The sequence below is a fragment of the Macaca thibetana genome, chromosome 15 (assembly GCF_024542745.1).
Source record: "Macaca thibetana thibetana isolate TM-01 chromosome 15, ASM2454274v1, whole genome shotgun sequence".
NCBI lineage: Eukaryota > Metazoa > Chordata > Mammalia > Primates > Cercopithecidae > Macaca > Macaca thibetana.
In genome coordinates this window covers 1,480,181-1,497,566 of record NC_065592.1, presented here as the reverse complement: position 1 = coordinate 1,497,566, position 17,386 = coordinate 1,480,181, and the positions used below count along the sequence as shown (strand labels likewise).

The 17,386-nt window shown below is 57.5% G+C and overlaps 1 protein-coding gene across 2 annotated transcripts in view; it reads right to left on the bottom strand.

Annotated features, from left to right (window-relative positions):
* Positions 1–17,386, bottom strand: part of COL5A1 (collagen type V alpha 1 chain) — a 211,582-nt gene that overhangs the window by 132,063 nt on the left and 62,133 nt on the right. The gene's annotated exons all lie outside the window — the stretch shown is intronic.

The window sequence follows — 17,386 nt, the reverse complement described above, 5'->3', positions numbered from 1 at the left end:
CCGCCCCCTTGCCCTGGAAAGGCAGAGGCCGATCGCCACCTGGGATATGGAGCATGATACACTGCCTTGCCCCTGTCCTGCCCAGGCCATGAGATGAGCATGTGAGGTGCTGTGTCTCACTTGCTACTGTCCTCTTCATGCTGTTTTCCAGCCCTCCTGCAGGGCCAAACACCCACCAGACGCAGGGAAGCCCATCCAGCAACCCCATACTTGTAGGCCCATGGCCGGCTTGCAGGCCAAGCACCAGGACCTGGGGTTGCTTGGTGTGTTGTGTGACTGTGTGCACACGTGTGTGTGTGCATGCGTCCGGTACCGTGTGGGTGCAGGTGTGCACTTGCACACATGAGGCCATATGTGTACTGTGCACACGTGTTTTGCATTCATGTGTGTGTTGTGTGTGTGCATGACATACATGCGTATGTCATGTGCACAGTATACATACGTGTGCAAGTGTGACATGGGTACATGCACGCACTTTTATGCATATGTATATGGTATGGCATGCCTTGTGCACATATGTGAACAGGCATGCGTGTGTGTGACACACATGGGTCCTGGCACAGCACTGGCGATGGCCCCGAGGTGCCTGGGACTCAGTCCCCTCCCTTAACAACAGCCCACAGGTCCTTGAGGCTGCTTGTCCTAAGCCACCCCACTTCCCCGCTCCAACGTGACAGGCGGTGTTGACATGTCGGATATCCTCAGCATGCACCGCCTGTACCCGGCCTGCGTTGGGAAAGACCCTAGTGTTTCACACTGACCCAATTCCCAGCCCTACCTCACGCCTCAGCAAAAGGGACTTTTCCTACAGGTCTGGCCCTACTCCCATTCTTTCAGCCACTCCAGGAGGAAGGCAAGGCCTCCTTTCCACTCTCTCATCCCCATTTCACAGATGCAGCAATGGAGGGTCTGAGAGGCAGTGCCACTCTCGCAGGGCACATGGGAAGAGGGCTGACTGGGGCTCCTGAGTCTCCGCCTTCAGCCCCCATAGTCCCCACCCCAGAGCTGCCCACCTTGGAGTCAAGGCCATCGTGCCAAATCACACATCCTACACACGGAACGGCCATAGGCTCCCAGTTCCCACAACCTTGTCCCGTCACCCACACAGCCCTAGGAGCAGGGGCAGGCACCTGGCCAATTCACCTGGTGGATTCAGGCTTCTCCTGTTCCATGTCTTGGCTTCCCGGGCTGAGCCCCTGAACCACTCCATTTAACTTTCAAAGCCAGGACCCAGCACCAGCTGCCCCACACAGCTGGCCCTGTGGCTGCCCAAAGAAGCAGTTGGCAGCCGTTTTCACGCCATCCCTCGCTCTGATAACTGACCACTGTGTCTCCCTTTACATTCCTGGTTTCTGCCCCCTGCCGGGTCACTAAAGTGCCCTGGAAGTTTCCGCCACCAGGCCAGGGTCATTACGGCCATTCCGCTCCGCTGTGGAGCCTCTGCCCACGGCACAACTGGCGGCCGCGTTCGACGGAAGACGGGTCGGCGGCCGCGGCGGGAGCGTGTTGTCCTTGGCTCTGGCAGAGACGGGAGCATTTTGCTGAGAGAATCAGTTCTGCCTTTTCTACTAATGAGACTGTATCCAGGCTGCGTTTCTGCTGTGAGTTGAGGAAATTGCAAAGTTTTCAATGGAGAGCCTCATAAGCCTGGGGCCATGGAGATGGGAAACACGGGGCTCACCAAATTACAGGCTCCCGTGGCCGGGGCCCCCAGCCCGGCCTGCTTTCTCATGATGCTGTTCCCTCTAATCGCATGCTCAGTGCCTCCTCTGCCATTTAATCGTGCAGTCCTCCTTTCAACTCCTTTCAACCCAATCCCCCCATCCCTGGGGTGAGCCAGCCCCCCGCCACTGCCTGGCACCCAGACCCCCTCCTCATCCAACCGAAACAGGTTCCACAGGAATCCCAGCTGAGCACTCTGCTTGTCCTGCAGATTTTATCACCTGATTTTAGCCAGAGCGCTTCGTGCTGGTAAACAGAGACACAAATTATTTAAGACAAACCCTTCTCATTCGAGGCTGTGGGAGAAGCGGGCGGCAAGCATGTTGTCCAGGAGAGACTGCTGTGCCACTGCCAGGCCCTGCCACACACCTCCCCTGTCCTGGCAGGCGGGCACATTGTCCAACCTGCCATACAAAATGCAGCCCAGCTGAGTTAACACGCCGACTGGAAGGGACAGAGGCAGGGAGAGCCACGGGCAGTGCCAGGGCCTGGAGCTGGGTTCACCTGGGCCCACAACTGAACCTTGCCCCTTACTGGCTGAGTGATCTCAGGCGTGTTCACAAACCACGTTAAACCACGCTTTCCCCTTCTGAAGCTGGGGATGGAACAACGCTGGCCCCAGAGGCTCCTGGGAGGGTGGAGTCTGGCCCCGGGCTCTGAAACAGGAGCTAAGAACATGACTGCATTCCCTGCAAGTATGGTACCGTCATTAGCAGTCTCATGCACAAGGCTTCCCTCCCGCTGGGCCCGGCAGATTCTGACAGACACAGCCAGAGCAGCCTGGCCGGACGCCACCGGTGCCCCTTCTCCACGAGCCACTTCCTTGATGTCCATAGCACTGCACACGTAGGAGACCACCAGATTCCCCCATTCCAGCTGCCCTGGGCCCCAACCAGTCACACTTACAATCTCGCTTTGATATTTTTCATGCGTGAGTCATACAAAATGGAAAAACAAAATGCCCCCAAGCCAGTGAGGTCTAAATAATTTTTTCCATGGTTTTCACAGCACCTGTGAGAACGAGTTTCACACTATTAACGAGAGTGTTAGAGAAATATTTTCATGTCGTCGGAAATTACTTTCTGCCGTCCCCACCATGTCCTCGCTCGCTGCCTCCTGTCCCAGTCCAATTCTCACCTGCAGCCACCCGCCCAAGACGCATAGGGTCAAGTCTACTCACAACAGCTCTGGGTGCGAGGCTGCAAAATGACATATCTGTGTCTCCATCATGGGGGCAGGACACATGTGTGCAGAGAAGGGGCATGATCAGGTCACAGCCTCATGCACACCCACAGGGACTAAAGGGTCAGCTCAGCAAACTGGGAAAGGGGGGCCTCATCACTAGACCAAGGGATAAAACAGTAGCACCAGTGGCAGGGGCTGGGGGGCAGGTCCACCTCCTCAAACACTCGCCATCCAAAGGGTGGCAACCTCACAAAGGCCTGCACTTGTGGCTTGGGCAGTGCATACTTAAGCTGCTCCTTCCTTCTCCACATCCGGACTTTTGGAGCAGTGGGCCTGCAGACACTGTTTTATGGCACACGGGGCATCGCTGGGCACAGGGGACATTCACTCGGTCCAGGCTCCCCAGAAGGAAGCCACCTGACCCTTGGCAGGACTGCCCAGAGAAGAATGGCACAGGGAAGGCATTGACCACAGGAGGCCGGGGCACTGGATCCCTCCCTTGTCATCTGTGAGGATGTCAGCATATGACTAATTACTCCAGGTCTCCATTTGTTGATAAAACAGGATAATAAGATCTACCTCACGAAGCAGAGGACTAAACGGGATTGCACCAGAACACTGTCCAGAGCAATCAGCATCCACCAGCACAGCCTCCACGGCCACCACCAGCACCAAAACCACAGAACCAGCACACTACTAGCATCACGACCACCACCAGCAGCGCTACCAGCACCAAAACCATAGAACCAACACACTACTAACATCATTACCACCACCATCACCACCACCAGCATCACCATCACCTTCACCACTACCATCACCATCACCACCACCACCACCATCACCTCCACCACCACTTCCATCATCATCACCATCACCACCACCATCACCTCCACCACCACTTCCATCATCATCACCATCACCGCCACCATCACCTCCACCACCTTCACCATCATCACACCATCATCACACCATCACAATCACCTCCATCACCACCTCCACCAGCATCACCACCACCACCACCACCTCCACTACCACCTTCACCTCCACTACCATCTTTACCATCATCACCATCACCACCACCATCATCACCTCCACCACCTTCACCATCATCACACCATCACAATCACCTCCATCACCACCTCCACCAGCATCACCACCACTACCACCATCACCTCCACCACCGTCACCAGCATAACCACCATCACCTCCACCACCACCTTCACCAGCATCACCACCATCACCATGACACCACCAGCATCACCTCCACCACCACCTCCACCAGCATCACCACCACCACTACCATCACCTCCACCACCACCTTCACCAGAATCACTATCACCACCACCATCACCTCCACCACTACCTTCACCAGCATCATCACCTTCACCACCATCACCTCCACCACCACCAGCATCACACCACCACAATCACCTTCATCACCACTATCACCTCCATCACCACCTTCACCAGCATCACATCACCAGCATCACCACCATTACCTCCTCCACGACCATCACCAGCATCACTTCCACCACCACCATCACCACCACCACCTTCACCACCACCTCCACAAGCATCACCACCACCACCATCACCTCCACCACCACCTTCACCAACATCATCACCACCACCACCACCATCACTTCCACCACCACCTTCACCAGCATCACCACCACCACCACCAAACCATAGAACCACCACACTACCAGCATCACCACCACCACGACCATCACCTCCATCACCAGTATCACCACCAGCATCACCACCTCCACCAGGATCACCAACATCACCATCACCACCACCACCATCACCATCATCACTACAACCATCCCCTTCACTATCACCACCACCAGTATCACCACCTCCACCAGGATCACCAACATCACCATCACCTCTACCACCACCATCACCGTCATCACTACAACCATCCCCTTCACTATCACCACCACCAGCATCACCTCCACCACCACCACCACCAAAACCATAGAACCATCACACTACCAGATCATCACAACCACCACTACCTCCATCACCACCATCACCAGCATCACCATCAGGAGCATCCCCACCACCACTACCATTATCATCACCACCAACACCCTCATCATCACCATCATTACATTCACCACCACCATCACCACCTCTCCACAACCACCATCACCATCATCAGCATATTCACCACCATCAACTTCACCATCACCTTCACCACCACCATCAACTTCACCATCATCATCACTACCATCATCATGACCATTACCACCACAGCACTGTTATCATCATCATCATACTCACCATTAATATCACCACCATCAGCATCATTATTGCCGTCATCACTACCACCACCTCCTCTGCCACTGCCGCCACCACCACCACCAACAGTCCTGATCCCTGAGAAAGGCACACCAGCCCTTCCCGAATACTCCTCTGCAGCATGAAGGCCTGCAGAAAGGCAGCCAGCTCTGATAGTTCATCCTTTTGTTCATTCAATCAGTATTTTTTGCATCTCTCTGATAAGTCTTACGGACATAAAGATGAATAAATCTGTGTCTCTGACTCTAAGTCTCAAGGGAGAAGCCTTGGGAGGCAGCACAGGAGCAACAGACTTTGCCTGGAAGGTCAAGGAGAGGGTCATGAATGAGGTTGTTCAGAGCTGGGCCTGGAGGAGAAGGTGACTGTTACAAAGGTTCACATCCTTTCACTGGCCTCAGTCTGTTATGGTCTCATCCCCTCTCCTCTGGACAAGACCCCACCCCCGGGCCACCGACCCACTCTCCACTCCACCAACCTTCTCTGTCCCTGGTTCAGACCCCAGTTCTTTCTATTCAGCTTCCATTCAGCACAGTTTCCAGACCTGAGATCACTCTGCCTTCCGTCCCTAATGCCACCTGTGACCGTGCATTCCTGTGGCCGCCACACCACACTGATGTTCATTAATGGGGTTGACACCCACAAACCCCTAAGTCTTTTTCATATAAAACACTTTCATATAAAACACTGCCACTTCTCCTGGCCCTGTGCTTGTACAATTGATTGTTTTGAAACCAAGTGCAGAAGCTCATGTTTATCCTGATCAAATTTCATTTCCTCAGTTCCAGAGCATAGTCCCAGCTTGAAAGATCTTCTGAGTCTTCATTCTGTCAACCAATAGAGTAAGATGGCTTCGCCTGTGATGGGGACAGTGACAGATGCGACTCCCGGGTGTCTCTGCAAATCACCCACCATCAGGAGCACCCGCACATCCCTGTGGAGCACACACAGCCCTGCTGTGGCTGCAGGCCGGGAGGGAGGAGTGCTCTGGGGTTATGTTAGGAGCCAGGCTGCTCCACACTCTCCCCGCCATCCCACCCTGCGGTGAGTAAATGGGCCTGTGACCCAGGCTCCCTGACAGCATGAAGCCAGTGGGGTGGGGCTCAGACATCCCGCTCAGACATCCCAAGGCATGGCTCAGACTGCCTCTAGGGCAAAACTCACTATCGGACATGAGAGAGGCAGGGTGAGGCCACGCGGCTAGCTCGCAGGAAAACCTGCACTTCTCAGCTCCAAAAAATATTTCCAAACACACAGCCTCCCACAGGCATGGACGGCAGGCAGTCAGGGCTCTGGAGAGAGGCCGCGGGGCGCAGCGGGAATCATGCCTTGTTTGGAGAGTCCAGAGCTCTAAAAGCGCTGGGAGTCCCCGGCTGCAGCCTGGTCACCCACAGGCCCTTCTGGAGGACGGGCTTGCAGGCACAGCCAGGATGGGTGTGGGCTGGGAGCACCTGGACAAAGGTGTCCAGGGGAGACCTGGTCCCCACGGTCAAGGAAACCCCAGCAGAGGACAGGGTGGGGCCATTTGAACAAAAAGCAGCAACTCAGGGCTGAACATGAGAAGAACCAGGGTCTGGGGCTAGAGAGGGGCAGGAAAGATGAGGGCAAGAAGAAAGGGAAGCAGAAAAGAGCGGGGCAGGATGGAGGAGGGCAGAAGGAAGAGGGAAGGAATGAGGGGGAACAGGAAGGAAGGGGGAGGGGAGGAGGGGAAACAGGAAGAAGTGAGGCAGAAAGAAGGGGGGACAGGAAGGGGTGTTAGGAAGGAGGGGGACAGGAAGGAGGAGGGACAGGAAGGAGAGAGAAGAAAGGAAGGGAGATAGGAAGAAGGGAGGGAGGAAGGAGGGGGGACAGGAAGGAGGAGGGAAGGAAGGAACAGGGACAGGAATAAATAGAGACAGGAAGGAAGGAAGAAGGAAGGAGGGGGGGGACAGGAAGAAGGGGCAAGAAGGAAGGGGACAGGAAGGAGGGGGGACAGGAAGAAGGGGAAGGAACGAGGGGAACAGGAAGAAGAGAGTCAGGAAGGAGGGGGGAGGAAGGAAGAAGGGGGGACAGAAAGGAGGGGTGACAGGAAGAAGGGAGGCAGGAAGGAAGGGGGGCAGGAAAGAGGGAGGAAGGAAGAAGGCGGACAGGAAGAAGGGGGCAGGAAGGGGGGACAGGAAGAAGAGGGGCAGGAAGGAGGGGGACAGGAAAGAGGAGGGACAGGAAGGAGAGAGAAGAAAGGAAGGGAGATAGGAAGAAGGGAGGGAGGAAGGAGGGGGGACAGGAAAGAGGGAGGAAGGAAGAAGGGGAACAGGAGGAAGGGGGCAGGAAGGAAGGGGACAGGAAGGAGGGGGGCAGGAAGGAGGGCAGAAAGGAGGGGGAAGGAAGGAGGGAGACAGGAAAGAGGGGGAAGGAGCAGGGACAGAAAGGAGGGGGAAGGAAGGAGGGGGACAGGAAAGAGGGGGAAGGAGCAGGGACAGAAAGGAGGGGGAAGGAAGGAGGGGGACAGGAAAGAGGGGGAAGGAGCGGGAACAGACAGGAGGGGGACAGGAAGGGGGCCAGGGTAAAGGGGGTTCATGTTCTCTTGGGCACTCACAGACAGGCCCAGGAGTCCAGGGCGGGTAAGATTCAAGCCTAGGGCCATCCACCTGCGGGGAGAGCCAGGCACTGACTCTACGGGGCTGGAGAATGAGATGCTGAAAGAGGACACAGGAGATATGACTGAAGAGCGGGGACTTGGATCAGGAGACGCAAGAAGGGGTCATGAGAATAAGGAGACAGGACCCAGCCAGAAGTCTCCCATCTGGGACCCCAAGTCCTGCCCCTCTTCGTCTGAGTACGGGAACTCAACCCAGAAAGATCCAGGCCTGGGCTGAAGTCCTGCCCGGCCTGTTCCCAGCTGTGTAACCTTAGGCAGGTGGCGTTACCTCTCTGGCTCCTCCATCTCAGAGCCTTGGGTTTTCTGAACAAGCGGTGGCCACTGCACCAGCCCCCAGTGCCCCATCCAGCCGAGTGCTTGGGCCCGTGGGGTGCAGCGTTAGAACAGAGCAGCCCTTCCCAACTGCTGGATTTTCAAACAGACCAGACGGTGCTGGTAGAAAAGTGACTCTGAGACGGATTTTCCATGTGCTCTGGGATCAAGACTCACTCATCAGCACACCTGTGGCAAGACACAGCCCCACACCCCAGCCACACGGTCTACAGGACAGCACCCAGGCTCTGCAAGTGGGGTGTCACCGGCCTGGCCACAGGGACCGTCTGCTCGGGTCTGAGGAAGAGCCAGGCGGCCTCCCCTAGACAGGAAATGGAGCCAACCCGGCCTCCAAGCTGACTCCACAGGCCCACAGGGGCTTCTTCGAGGCACCAAAGGGCCGACCGAGCAATTCATGCCCAGAGGCACACGGCCGTGGAAGGCGGAGGCCAGCTATGGGAGCTCCCTTCCTGGCCTCCCATGTGGCTGCCCCACCAAGTGGTCCCCTCCCCCACCACTGCACCCAACAAACAGGGCCCCTCCCCCACCACTACACCCAAAAAACGGGGCCCAACCCTCACCACTGCACCCAACTAACAGGGCCCCTCTCCCCCACCACTGCAGCCAACAAACGGGGCCCCTCCCTCACCACCGCACCCAACTAACAGGGCCCCTCTCCCCCACCACTGTACCCAACAAACAGGGCCCCTCCCTCACGACCACACCCAACTAACAGGGCCCCTCTCCCCCACCACTGCACCCAACAAATGGGCCCCCACCACTGCACCCAACAAACAAGGCCCCCCTCACCAATGCCCCCCAACAAACGAGGCCCCCCTCACCACTGCCCCCCAACAAACGAGGCCCCCCTCACCACTGCCCCCCAACAAACGAGGCCCCCCTCACCACTGCACCCAACAAATGGGGCCCCTCCCCCATCACTACACCCAAAAAACGGGGCCCCTCCCTCACCACTGCACCCAACAAATGGGGCCCCTCTCCCACCACTGCACCCAACAAATGGGGCCCCTCCCCCACCACTGCATCCAAAAACCGGGGCCCCTCCCTCACCACTGCACCCAACAAACAGGGCGCCTTGATGGGGAGCAGGCTTGGGTCCTGGCTCCCCCACCTGCCCGCTGAGCTTCACACCCCTTTCAGTGAGATAGGGTTAATGGCGCTGACGGCGATGCTATGAAAATACCTCACAATCGCCATAACCACAATCCTCATCATCATAACAGCCACCGTCCCAGGCGCCGGCAGGAGAGCCTGCCAGCACACAGTGGCGCACCTGCCACCTCGCTGAGTGACCACAGGGCTGGCCGCACCGGCTTTGCCTCCTTTCATCCGCACCACAAGCCTGACATCCCCACTTTCCAGCTGAGGAAACTGAGGTTCAGGCTGGCTCAAAACCGTGGGAAGGATGGGTGGAGGGCTGGGGCTTGACTGTGGCTCCCTCAGATGCCCCTTGGCCACGGTGCTGAAGAAGGACATCACATTCGAGGGCCCCCTCGCCCTTCGGCCGCTTGATGCCAACTCCTCCGCTCAGGTGGGCGGCTCCCCCAGCCACTGGGCCCTCCCACAGGGGACGCCCTGCCCCTTTGCTTCCCCTCCACCGCGGCCCTGCGCGCCCTGGGCACCCCCCTCCAGAGACCCTCCAGCATCATGCGTCCCTTCCCAGAGCCCCTCGGTGCCGTCTTCTGGGAACTGTGGATCAGAACATCCACCATCGGCCCAGCAAGATAGCCTTGGATAAGGCCGGCTCCCGAGATGACATCATTCCCGTCTGGGCTGGGAGATGGGTCTGTGGCTCACATTTTCCATGGAACAAACCTGAAGCCCAAATCTCAGGCCAGGCAGCAGGAGGGGCCAGACCCCACAGCACATGGGAAGAGGCAGGCCCTGCCCAACTCTGTGGGGTCTCTGGAGCCCTCCCTGTTGGGTGCCACACAGATCACCAGCAGGGTCACTGGCACCTGCCAGGCGGGTCACCAGCCACCTGCAGCAGGGAGGAGTCCAGGCCTCACTCACTTACTGCTCAGGCCTCCCTAGACCAGAACTGCAAATGAAAATGTACCCCAATACCAAACTGCACCCCAATACCAAACTACACACTGGTTCCAGTCAGCCAGGCAGCTGCCTACTGCACCAGGGAGATGCCTGCAGGGCTTGGCCAACTGCCAAGTGGCCCACCTGCCCCTCCTCAGTCAGGCACAGCTCAGCAGCCCACCCCGAAGCCTCTGCGAGAAGCTCATATGCATGCCCAGAGGCTCACTTTTAAGCACACGTGCTCTGTGGGAATTTAAGAGAGAAAAACCCCTTTTCCACACTGGTGCGGGGAAGTGGCTGACTGGTAACCCCGAGGGACGCGTCCAGGTCGGAACTCCCTGAATCTAGATCCACAGGTGACCTTGTCCAGAAATAAGATCACTGCAGATGGAATGAAGGATCTGGAAATGAGAATATCCTAGATTAGGGCGGGCCCTAAATCCAACGAGTATCCTTGTGGGCCACGCAGAGGGGAGACACAGGGGGAAGAGAGAGGCCGTGTGAAGATGGAGGCAGAGGCTGCGGCAACACGGCCACAAGCCAAGGAGTGCCTGGAGCCACCTGGGGCTGGAAGTGGCGGGCAGGGCCCCCCGCTAGAGCCTTCAGAGGGAGCATGGCCCCGTCCACACCTCGATCTTGGAATTCTGGCCTCAGAGCTGGGAGAGCATAAATCTCTGCTGTTTTGCCACCAGGCTGTGACAATTGCTTGCAGCAGTCCCAGGAGATCATGCAGAGTGCAATGTCCCTGTCCTTTCCAGCAGCAAGAGGAGGTCTCCGCAAAGTGGGCAGAGCTGAAGACATGACAAGCGGCCTCTGCCCTTCACCCTCTGGTGTTCCACTGCCAGGGTCTGCCTCATCACTGCCAGGGTGGGGTCTGGGCTGCCACACAGGTGGCCTGAGACAGTGGAAGTGGCTCCTACAGAAAGTACCAGTGGATGCTAAGGAGACAGCAGGGCTGGGTAGATGCAGGTCTTGGACCGAGGACCTAGACGGGTGACAGTGCCCTGTGTCAGTGCAGGTGCACCAGAGCCCCCCAGGGAGTTGCAGTGAGCCGCAATGGCAGGCGCACTGGGCAAGCAGCAGCAGGGGCTTGGGCCAGGACTCGGGAGGGACAGGCACACACTGCCCCCGGGGAAGCCCTGGCAGAGGGACACCTGGCCCATCTACGCTGCCTGGCCAGTGAGGATGGAGGCGCAGAGACGACACAGTAGGGTGCCTGGGGCTGCCCGAGGTGGTGGAGTGCCCCGCCCCACCCAGGTGCACACATCACACCCATCTCATGTCCCAAGTCAGAGTTGGCCCAGCCAGCCCTGCAAACGCGCCCCTCCGGGCGGCTTCCAAGGCGGGGAAAGCTCGGACATCTCCCCATTCCTCTCACGGGGGAACACGGCTCATCAAGTGGAGGCTGAGCAGCAGGGCCCAGGAAAGTTCCGGCGAGGTGGGCTTTCCCAGCCCCACAGCCCTTCCCCCACCAGGAGGAAAGGTCCTCAGCAGAGTCCCCTCGTGTCCCGGGAGCCGCCAGCCGCACACAGCTCAGCGCCTGGAAGTCGGCTCCCCTTCAGGGCTGCGCTTTCCTCCCCGGGGGCTTCCCCGGCTGCCCAGTGACGGGCTGCGGGCTCTGGAGCCGCCCTAGACCCTAGCCTGAGTCCTACCTGCTGCATCCCACAGGCAGCCCAGGGAGCCCGCGAGCAGCAAGGTAGTTCTGGAAAGGTCCAGGGGCTCCAAGGACCCCGGTCTGGGAAGTTACAGCAAACGTGGACCTGGGCCTCTAACAAAGCCCTTGCTCTCCCCTTCGAGGCCCTGACACTGAAGGGCCTGACGCCCTGGGGGACGTTCCCGCTCACAGCAATCCCAGGGTACCTCCGTGGATGGCTGAGAAAGGCCCCCTCAGCACAGGCCCCACTCCTGTCCCCGGGAGAGCAAAATTCCAGAAAGAACATGTCAGTGGAAAAGCCAGGCCCCTGGAAAAAGGGAATCAGGGATTAGGTAAACCGCTTGGAGTTTTTCAAAGGCTGAAATGAAGGCAGACAGACGGAGGAACCGCTCGAGCTTGGAGCCGACGCCATCGCTTTCCCGCCAGCACCCAGGGGTTTTGCAGGGAGAGCTGGAGTTTATAGTCTGTTTGGCCTTGTTGCCCCTTGAAACCTTCAACAGCTTAAAAGCACATTTGGCTCCTGGCCCAGAACTCGCTGGCCAGCCGGCCGGCCCCAGGGCAGTTCTCATCCCCTCCACCACCCGCTCCTGGTCATAGCTACCCGGGGGGAGGGGCCTTTCATGGCAGGCCTCAAGGCAGAGGCACCCCAGGCCCCCTCTTAGTCCCGCCTCCCAGCCTCCCCGACATGGATCACTTGGCCGGCTCAGGTCCCACAGATGAGGTGAGACTCTAGAGGGGAGCATGGAGCCCTCCAGATCAGCAGCCAGGCAGCCTCGTGCTGCCCATCCCAGGCTGGGGAAGGTGCTGGGACAGGGGCTTGGCAGGTCCAGGTCACCTGTCACACACAGGAGGGACACTCTTGGGCCCTCTGCCCTTGCTAACAGCTTACGCTGGCTCTTCCTGGAAGGTTCCAGGGTTTCACAGACCCCATAGGCCAGGGGACTCCAGGGTCCTCAGGGCCGGTGCAGGGAGGGCTATGAGAACAGAATGCCAGGCAGGGGCCCACGGTGCTGTCAGGCCAGCCTGAGTCCAGTCTCCTGCTAGGGCGAGCGTTCCAGGGTGCCTCCTGCTGGTGCCTGCACCTGCCATCACAGCAGACCCTCAGCAAGGTGTGGGTTCGCAGGCCCCTGTCCTCCTTCCCCAGCAGCGTCCCCCTGTGGAGCTGGCAGGAGACCCCCCTGGCATGGGCTCTGTCTCCTAGGATGGGGTGGGATGGCCAAGGATGGGGTTGGGCAGCAATGCCCTGAGTCCTCCTCCAACACCAGTGCTGGCCCCAGGGCACTGGCACATCCAAGAAGGGACAAGAATTGGGATGAGAACTTTGCAGGACGATGTCCCAGGCAGCTCCCGCGTACTTGCCCTGGGAACAGGCAGCATGAGAGGAACTTGGCCATCCCACCCCATCCTAGAGACAGAGCCCATGTCGGGGGGATCTCCTGCCAGCTCCACAGGGGGACGCTGCTCGGGGAGGAGGACAGGGCCTGCGAACCCACACCTTGCTGAGGGTCTGCTGTGATGGCAGGTGCAGGCACCAGCAGGAGGCGCCCTGGAGCACTCGCCCTAGCTGGGGCTGGCGGGACCCTAAGCCAGTTCTTTCCCCCCGGGCTTCTCAGTGGCTCCATCCTCCTGAGGGCTCAGGGGCCTCATCTTTACGGCAGGACTCACAGCACCTAATTCATAAGGGAGTCCAGAAAAGCTGAGAAAAGGGACAGCTCAGGACAGTGCCACTGTGGATGGCGGGCCACCTCTGGCCCATTGTCACGGGCAGATGACCACCGACAGTGGGCCAGAGAGTAGCTCTCACTGCCAAAGACCCAGGACAGGGTGGTTCCCCGCGGCCCTTGGAGGCACTCGCATCTAACACAGATTTGATCTCACCAACCCGAAATCCAACAGCGTTGGCCCTATTGCCCCATTTTACAGATGAGGACACAGGGCTCCAAGTCACCAGCAGGGAAGGAAGTCCAAGGCTGGGGGAACCTGCCAGCAGCACGCCCTCCATGCCCATCACTTCCTTCATGCGTGGTTCTCTGTGAGGGACGGCAGTGTCCCACTTGCCCTGCACGGCAAGGCTGCCCCGCTAGAACCAGACTCAGGGACTGGGAGGCAGTGAGGGGCTGGTCTACAGGCATAGGGGTCTGCTGACATGGCCAAGGCCACACACTAAGGCCCCGCGTCTATACCCAGGGAGGCGGCGGGCACAGCACCAGCCATTAGCACTGGCCTTGCACTGCGGGAGACACATGTGTCTTGGCCCTGAGGGTCTCTGTCTCCCCGTGTCCCTCAAGGGTGCATCACTTTGGACAAAGGGGGCCTCTGTGGAGCCACACACACCCCAGGAAAAACCCCAGTCCCTGTTTAAATGAACTCTCTTAGAGAGTTAGTAAATCCCTGTTTGGTACCAATCTAAGCACAGAACAGACTGGCTTTGAATGAGCGAAAGTCGTCCTTCCAGGGGAAGATTGGGGCTGCTGGAGGAATATGTCTCAACAGTGCCAGCCCCTCGTTTTTAGAGCCTTCTAGAGCAGCCAAGCGGCTGAGATGGGAGGTGGTGTTACGTGGAGCCTGCTGGAAAGCAGAGATAAATCACTTTTACTTCAAAAGAAACAGAAATTCTCTTCCATGTGCAATGAGACAAAAGGTGGCTGGGACTCTGAGGCCAACTCACCGAACTTCCTCCTCACGCTGTTAAAGAAAAAGAAAAAGAAAAAGATGCTTGGGGCAGTTGAAGGCATCGCTGATCCTGCTGGACTTCATTAAGAGAGACAGGTCCAATTTTCCAACGTGAGCACAGCTAACAGCCAGGAAACTCTGGGGCTAGGAAAACACCTCCTCCAGACCATTAAAAACTTGCGGTCAATAAAAACCTCTCGTTCCTGGCAGCCACTCCGGCTCCAATCGAATTCCACGACAGGAAAAAATGGCTCACCCGAAACACAGGATTCGGAACCTATCTGTGACCTACTGTTTCGCCCAGAAGCCTGCCAGGCACCAGCTGCAGTGTGAGACCTGTACCGTTCCCGGGAAGAACAAGTCGGGGTAGGAAAACAGCCTCCTACATTCAAGAGGCATTTCCTTTTGAAAACTGAACGTTACTTTCATTCTTTGGTAATAAAGTAGGTAAACTATGGCATGTTTGCTGTCGGCCACTCATAGGCATTTTTCCTGGATTAATTCTCACGGTGTCACACACACACACACACACACACACACACACACACACACACAAATGCGGTGGGTACTATTATTGTCATTTTACAGATGGGGAAACTGAGTCTCAGAGCGGTTAGACAACTCACCCGAGATCTCACCACTGGGAAACAGTGGAGCCAGGATGCAAACCCAGTCCTGAACACGGATTTCTAGTGCTTTCCTGTGGTAAGGGACTCTTCACATCCGTCTGCTTTTGGGAAAACAGCTTTTCCTGCTCAGTTAGAATATCAACGAAGCACTACTTGTTTTAGGATCCTAATTTTTTAAAGATAAAATAAAGCTCTTTCCTGAATCTTTACAGCAGAACACACTAGAAATTACAAAGATTTGATACAGCACAAAAAAGCGACTGCATGACAAACATTAAAACCCCGGGGCCCGGCGGGGTGGCTCAGGCCTGTAATCCCAGCACTTTGGGAGGCTGGGCACGGTGGCTCACGCCTGCAATCCCAGCACTATGGGGGCTGAGCGCGGTGGCTCAGGCCTATAATCCCAGCACTTTAGGGGTCAGGCGTGGTGGCTCACGCCTGCAATCCCAGCACTATGGGGGCCGAGCGCGGTGGCTCAGGCCTATAATCCCAGCACTTTAGGGGCCAGGCGTCGTGGCTCACGCCTGCAATCCCAGCACTTTAGGGGCCGAGCGTGGTGGCTCAGGCCTGTAATCCCAGCACTTTGGGGGCCAGGTGCGGTGGCTCACGCCTGCAATCCCAGCACTATGGGGGCCGGGCGCGGTGGCTCACACCTGCAATCCCAGCACTTTGGGAGGCTGAGGCGGGCGGATCACAAGGAGATCGAGACCATCCTGGCTAACACGATGAAACCCGTCTCTACTGAAAAACTAAACAATTAGCCAGGCATGGTGGTGGGCACCTGTAGTCCCAGCTACTTGGGAGTCTGAGGCAGGAGAATGGCGTGAACCCGGGAGGCAGAGCTTAAAGTGAGCCAAGATCACGCCACTGCATTCCAGCCTGGGTGACAGAATGAGACTCTGTCTTAAAAAAAAAAAAAAAAAAAAAACCCGAGGCAGGGCCTCGACCCACAGAACAACAGGCAGCGGTGGGGGCGGGTCTGGCAGGTGCCCAGGCCAAGCCCAGAACCTCCCCTGCGGCTCTGCAGGTAGCCTTACTGTGACCCATGTTTGACAAACGAGTCTTAAAGCTCATCAATGTCACCTGCTTTGCCTAGATCCTCCCACCAGCAAAAGGCAAAACCAGCACTCGATCCCAGCCTGTGTGACCCCAAGGCAGCTTTTAACCCCAGCTCCCCAGAATAGCCCAGAAGCTGCCTCCTGCCTGGCTGAGGACGGCTCCTGCGCCCGCAGTTCCTTCCAGGCATCTAGGCAGGTCTGGTCAGAAGCGTGCCCGGAGGGTGTGTCTCAATAACTTGCAAAATCTGGCTGTGCCAGCAGGACCCAAGCACCCGCCCTACTCTACCGAAGCCTCAGGCTACAGCTTCCTGGAAACTGACGCAGAGCCAACTGCAGGTTCAGCAGAATCTTCACCACCTTCACACCTACTCCTGGCTTCTTCTAACAGGCCCATCTCGTTCCGCAGAAGGTGGCTGCTCTGATCATTCCTCTGCTGTCTGCACTGGGTCGTGGGGCTCTGTCCTGCCTTTCTGCTTGCCTTGACACTGGATTAATATCCAGAACAACTGCATTTGACGTTAAGCCAGGGCTTCCTGTAACAGAGGCAGTGTGCTGGTGTGTCACTGCATTCGACCTCATGGAACCTTTGCCACAGCTCGTGAAGCAGCCACATCTGCGATCCCGTTTTACAGATGGAAACGCTAAGACAGAGAAATAGCAGAGCAGCGTGCCCGAGGCCCAAACCCAACACTCGAGAGAGCTGGGAGTCCAGCCCAGGTGGGCTTGCCCCGAGGCCAGCACTCTGCGGAATGTCCAGCTCACCGTGATACTACGCAGTCCCCAGTATGATTTTCTAGAAAGGTGAGACTTTCAGAATTGCCCTCTTCTCACACGCTCAAAGCCCCAGGGCCAGTTCAACTGTGCCCATCCCCACGAGCAGACATCACCACCTTTAACACAGAAATGAACTCAGTACGTGTGATGTCTCCTTCGCGTGCCCTTGGCAGAGCACCAAGATTGATTCAACACGGTGTCTGCTTTGGTGACTCTGAGTCACCGAGAAGAAACATGGGCCTGGGGACCCCACCTCAGCCATGAAACAGGGGCAGCTGGATGCAGAACCGATGTGTAGACACAGCCAGGAGCTCACGGCAGCGCTTGGGGATTTAAGGAGGAGACACTGCCCTTTGGTGTCCCATCTCTGCAGCCCTGG